At 37.9% G+C, this 6,570-nt stretch overlaps 1 non-coding gene across 1 annotated transcript; it reads right to left on the bottom strand.

The window, feature by feature from the left end:
* Window positions 1-5,367: 5,367 nt before the first annotated feature.
* On the bottom strand, window positions 5,368-5,474 carry LOC141676052 (small nucleolar RNA R71). Its single transcript, XR_012556663.1, has one exon. It is a non-coding gene; the product is annotated as a small nucleolar RNA R71 (small nucleolar RNA).
* Window positions 5,475-6,570: the final 1,096 nt, after the last annotated feature.

Here is a 6,570-nt window from a genome sequence, read left to right as displayed (position 1 = left end):
TGATTAATTAATTCAGAATTATTATTTGATTAAAATCTGTTTTAATCCAGCAAGACTATCTTTTGTATTAACAAGACAATCGGTATGACAATCAATAGTCATACCGAAAGTCATGCTAGTACATTTAGATTGTCTTGCCGAAAGTCCTATCAGTTCAATTGATAGGCCTACCGAAAGTCTTACCAGTTCAAAGGATTGTCATGCTGAGCTAAATGGATTGTCTTGCCAGTGATCAAGCCTCAGTGATATAAATCAAGATTATGGATTTAATCAAGTGACAGAGATCTCGTCAGGGTATCAATTAATTACAAGGATTTAGTCTGAAGAAAATCAAGAGTATCAAGGTCAAGGCATGAAGAAATATCACGGAAGTTAGTCACTCATGAACCAGACAGTACATCGAGTGTCAACATTGAAGTGGTGGAATTGATTCATATTTGACAGTGATTTACAGAAGATTTTCAGAAGAATGGTTGTTGCTCAAGATTAGTATTAATTCTCTATTAATTAATTAAGTCATATTAATTAATTAAGAGAATAAATTAAATCTGCAAAGATTAATTTATTGATTAATTAAATTAATTGATTAATTAATTCAGAATTATTATTTGATTAAAATCTGTTTTAATCCAGCAAGACTATCTTTTGTATTAACGAGACAATCGGTATGACAATCAATAGTCATACCGAAAGTCATACTAGTACATTTAGATTGTCTTGCCAAAAGTCCTATCAGTTCAATTGATAGTCCTACCGAAAGTCTTACCAGTTCAAAAAATTGTCATGCTGAGCTAAATGGATTGTCTTTCCAGAAGCTGTTTTTTAAGAGACGAAGAGAATTGAATATCAAATTCAGCAGAACACAGAACAAAAGAAACCTGCAGAGAACTTATTGCAAATTACACAAATCATTTATTTCTAGTATTTATTGTTAAATCTAATCCACTAGATATCCTTTTCTTGTTCTTGTGTAACTATCTAGCGGATCGAAATCCCTAGAACTTAATCTCAAATCGCTTTTAGCATTTGATCTTTTTATTTCAAAAATAGAAAAAGTTCATGTCGAATTTATTCTAGATTTGTAATAATTGATTTGAGATTAATCCCTTGTAAATGATACCGTTTGTTGTAACACCTTTCAAGTTTAATAATAGTTTTATTTAACTTGAATTTTGTTTCACTTTTTTATTCCGCATTTTATTCGATTAGACGGTATTGTTTGTATTCAACCCCCCTTCTATAAACATATTGAGACCTAACAATCTTTCTTTTACTGAAGCTAACCAAGCCCCTAATAGTTTCAAGGGGTTTATGAAAATCTTGTCTGAATCCTATCTTGCAGGTGCTTTAACTGCTAACCTAGTCCTGTACTTGGATGTTCTGCATGAGTTTTGGACAACAACTGTGGTGAGAACTGTAATGAATGACAAATCTGTATATTTGGAGATAACTTGCACAATTGGAGGCCAATATATAGAGTTCAATGAGCAAGATGTGAATGCAGCTTTGGTCTTCCAACTGCAAATATAGTGGAGATGCCAACACAAGATGAGTTTGCTGAGTTCATGGACTTCATCACCTATGGTGGAAGAATGAACCTGGCAAGCTTGAATAGAACAAACCTAAGGAAGGAATGGTCCTTTGTGTTTGATTCTATAGTAAGGACCTTCACATGCCAAAAGACAGGGTATGACAACATCTCAAGTGTGGTGCAGAAGCTGGTGTTCTCAATAGCTCACAAAAGACACTTGAATGTTGATCTATTGATCCTGGAAGAACTTGCTACCAGGCTGACCATGCCCCAATCTGCTAGAGGTAAGGAAATTATCTTTCCTAGATTCTTTATGTCTACTTTAATTCATAAAGTAATAGATATACATTTGTTGAATGGTATAAATAACACTAAAATAGGCAATTGTAAGCAAGTGTCCAAAATAATATTTGGATCACTTACTTCAAAGAACAAGGTAAATTTAAGTCTGAAAATCACTTCATTCATGATGGAGAGGTTTAAGACTTACCCTTACCCAATGCCTGACATGAGATCAAATGTTCAATCTAGTACAACTATGGTCCCTGAACCTGTAGAATTTCAAATACAGGAAAACCAATCGGGGCCTTCCCAAGATGAGACCACTTCTTCAAACCAAATAGCAGCTAGGAAACCAACCACTTCATCCTCTCAAAAGGATGAAGTGAGTAAAAAGAAGAGAAATGAGATAACCCTTACAGTAATGAATGAGAGTGGTGAGGAACAAACACTAACTTAGTCACCTTGGTCAGAAAACAAAGAAGTCTGAGAAAACTGAGTTGACCACTCAAACCACCTCTGTATCATCCCAAAAAGATGCAGTTGTATAAATGGGGCGAAAACAGATTCTAGAGACATCCTCTCAACAGGGTGTTTCTATTGAAAAGAGCATTCTCCCCAATGCATCTTGTAATGAGTCTGCACCTACACTAGATCAAGTTCTAGTGTATGAAAGAAGAAATAAGGATGGCACACACAGTGAGAGCACATCTATTGAAGCTCCTTCATTCACTCAGGGGGAGCTGCCAACACTCACTCATGATCAAACTCTACTCATCTCTCAAATTTCTTCTTCTCACAAAGTTCTTAAATTTAATTCTCAAGTGCAACCTCTTTCAAGTGACTTGGTTTAAGAAACCTTGCTCACCACCCAGAAATTACAATTAGTTAGTGAGAGGCTACATGCCGGGATATACCTTGATGACACTAACACAAACATGGGGGATTCATCAGTTTTTACTAAAGACCCCATGGAGATCACAAATGCATCTTCATGTGCAAATCGGTCTTCACAGACTGTTAGGTTTGAGGGTAGTACTCCAGAGGGGGAGCTATCTAAATCCTCTCCAATTCAATTGGAGGTTCCTGTTCCAAGAACAACTCCCCTCACAGCCCTAGTATAAATTGCATTAGCAATTGATGCTAGGAGTACAATTGCCAATGATCATGTCATAAAGGAGGCAAGTATAGCACATTTAAGTGACAGTGTGGTGCAAGACACACAAGGGTTTGAGGTTGTTACCAATGACAGTAGAACAGTCAAATCCCCTCCAATTCAAATGGAGGTTCCCACAACTGGTGAGGAACAACACCCTGTCATAACCACGGTGCAAACTGTGAGTTCAACTGTGACTTCTGTCAGGGGTGGTTCTGTCCCTTCAAACCAACCCTCAACTTGTCAATCTCACCCTCAACCATCTCATCTCTGTTGACATTTATGACATTTTATAACGCTCTATTAAGCTTTGAATTAGTGTATTTGTACTCAAGTTGTTGGTGTTTTGATGTGTTTTCTGGTGTTTTTGCATTTCAGGCATTAATCCGGGATTCAGGTGAATTAGCATTGTTTTGGTGCTAATATGGTGTTAGGATGGTGTCCAAGGAATAAAGCGAGGGAAATCAACTCATTGTAGCAAGAAAGGAAAGAAAGCAGAATTTTATCCAGGAGGTCAGCGCGCTCGCACTGTCATAGCTCACGGCTGCGCCCAAACTTCAGAGACACAGCACGCTAGCGCTGATCAAGCGCGCGGCCGCGCCGGGTCGGGATGTTAAAATCCTGATTCTACTTGGCTTCTGTTTGGAGGATTTTACTTGCATGGGCTGCTATATATACTTAAATAAAGATGTTTTTCAAATGAGAGACGTTATGAAGCTTAAGGAGAAGACGACAAGAAGACTTATAGCATAATTCAACGAAGGCGAAGAGGATCTAGTTTATTTTTGTGAATCTTTGTTCTAAGTTGTAAACTTGGATGCTCGTTTCTTGTTTTGTTGAACCTAATACTCCGGATTTCGTATTTGGTTTATTATTTGTTTATAAAAACTACGTTTATTATACCATACTTTCATCGGAACCCACGTTGATGATGAGTCCGATTATGGCTCAATCATTATCGTGGGGTTCTAGTGGATTTATTTATGGATTTCTTTAGTTGATTTGTTTCGATGCCCTAGTGTGTGGTGATTGTATGATAACCTAGTATTGGTTGTGCTTATTCATCTTATGAGCGTCACGAACTTATAAGATAGTGTGTTAATTATTAATGAAGCGAAAGTGAATTTAAGGGTTTAGAACTTGCCATGCTAGCATAGGTTCATGTGTTATTATTATGCATGGTTCGTAGGTAATTTTAACCATCTTACTTTCCCTATGTAATCATGATAGATAACTTGTGCATTAAACCGTTATGTTGTCAAATTCTATAGAAATATAGGGTCTCAATATAATTGGTGTCTATTCAGCTTCTATCTCTTTTGTGGATGTCTGGTAGTATGGTATTCGTGCAACAAAAGTTGGCGTTTATCAGTTTCGTGTTATCTAATTAATGTCATCACCATTACATTCTAAGGTTAAGAACGAAAAGGCTATTAAATGAAGTACTTAATGAAGTTAGAATTCCATGTTTGTGTATATTATTCAACTCTCTTTACTTTCTTTAGTTAGTGTTCTCTAGTATAATTCTCAATAATTAATCGTAGTATAATCAAAACCCAATTTATTATTCGTCTTAGCATTGAATAATAGCCATATCATTGTTGCATAAGTGCATAAATCACATAGTTAACCTAAACCAGTCTCTGTGGGAATGAACTAGAAATAATTCTATATTACTTGCAAACGCGTATACTTGCGTGAATTTTAGCGTGTGTTTAGCGACTAACAAGTTTTTGGCGCCACTGTCGGGGACTGCAATATTAACTTTTAGTTTATATGTTTGTCACCAGTGATCGTTAAAGTTCATTGACTCGGACATTGTTACTTACTTACTCTTTTCCTTGTCGTGTTTCAGGTACTCTAGTGAGCTTGTATGCATACGCGTTCGCGGGCTTGTAAGAGAACTCTAGATCAAGCCGAGGAAGAAGCTGTAGTGATTCGAATGGAAGTTGTTGAGGACAAAGAGAAAGTAGAGGAAAATGAGAAAGTCGAGGAACCATTTTTAGTAGTGATGGGAGATCAAGCAGAAAATCCTAAGGTTCTGATGGACTATTCTCAGCCTAAGATCAATGATATTCAGTCAAGTATCATCAGACCAGCCATCTCGGCTAACACTTTTGAGATCAAGTCGAGCACGATTCAGATGATACAAAACTCAGTTCAGTTTGGGGGTTCTCCTACAGAAGACCCCAAAATGCACATCAGGGATTTCATCGAGATCTGCGACACTTTCAAATTCAATAGGGTGACTGAAAATGCTATCAAGCTGTGACTCTTCCCATTCTCTCTGAGGGATAAAGCAAAGTGCCGGTTACATTCTCTACCACCAGGGTCTATCACCAAATGGGAGGATCTTGCTCAAAAGTTTCTCACTAAATTCTTTCCTATGGCGAAGACTATTGCAATCAATAATGCTCTTACTCAGTTTGTTCAGCAAACTGGAGAATCTCTGTGTGAGGCTTGGGATCGATATAAGGAGATGCTAAGGAAGTGCCCACACCATGGCATGCCTGATTGGATGATTATAAACTGTTTCTACAATGATTTGGGCGCTCAGTCTAGACCTATGCTCGATGCAGTGTCTGGTAGAGCTTTATGGGCCAAAAGCTATAGTGAAGCGTATGAGTTGATTGAGCTCATGGCAGCTAATGAATAACAGAATCCTACGCAAAGAATGTTTCAAGGCAAGGTAGCAGGAATTCTGGAAGTGGATACAGCTACTGCTATAACTGCTCAACTTCAAGCTTTGACGACGAAAGTGGACTCTTTGGAAAATTATGGAGTTAATCAAATCACTAGTGTTTGTGAGCTTTGTGCGGGGCACATGAAACTGAGCAGTGTGCTATTTCGAGCGAATCAGCTCAATTTGTGAGCAACTTTCAGAGATCACAGCAACAATCTCCAACCACTTATCATCCAAATAACCACTCTTAACTTCAGCTGGAGTAACAATCAGAACGCAGTGCAACAATCTTATCAGCCATACACAGCAAAACAGTATAATCCTCCTGGTTTTCAGCAACCGCAATTAGCTCCTAGGCAATAACTTCAACTTCAGCTGTTATCGCAAGCTAATGAAAAATCTGAATTGGAGGAGTTGAGGCTCATGTGCAAGAGCCAAACAGTGTCTATCAAGACCTTGGAGAATCAGATTGGGAAAATTGCTAATGCATTACTGAATCGTCAACCTGGCACACTTCCGAGCGATAATAAAGTGTCAGGCAAGAAGGAAGCTAAGGAGCATGGTAAGGCATTTACATTGAGGTCTGGTAAGGTTGCAAATCCTGAAAAAGCTAAGATTCTAGAATCTGAAGTTGAGGATGAAGAAGAAGTGCATAAGGAAGCAGAAGTGGAAGCAAGGAAGACTATTGTTGAGTATACTCCTCCTGAGGGTAATACAGGGGAGAAACAGATCTATCATCCACCTCATTTTCCTAAGAGGCTGCAGAAGAAAAAAGCTGGATAAGCAGTTTGAGAAGTTTCTGGAGGTGTCCAAGAAACTTCATATCAACATACCTTTTGCTGAAGCTCTTGAACAATTTCCTAGTTACGCGAAGTTCATGAAAGGTATTCTCTCTAGGAAGGCGAAGTTTGATGACTTAGA

Source organism: Apium graveolens, chromosome 7 (assembly GCF_009905375.1).
Source record: "Apium graveolens cultivar Ventura chromosome 7, ASM990537v1, whole genome shotgun sequence".
Classification (NCBI taxonomy): Eukaryota; Viridiplantae; Streptophyta; class Magnoliopsida; order Apiales; family Apiaceae; genus Apium; species Apium graveolens.
This window is presented reverse-complemented; position numbering and strand designations above follow the sequence as displayed.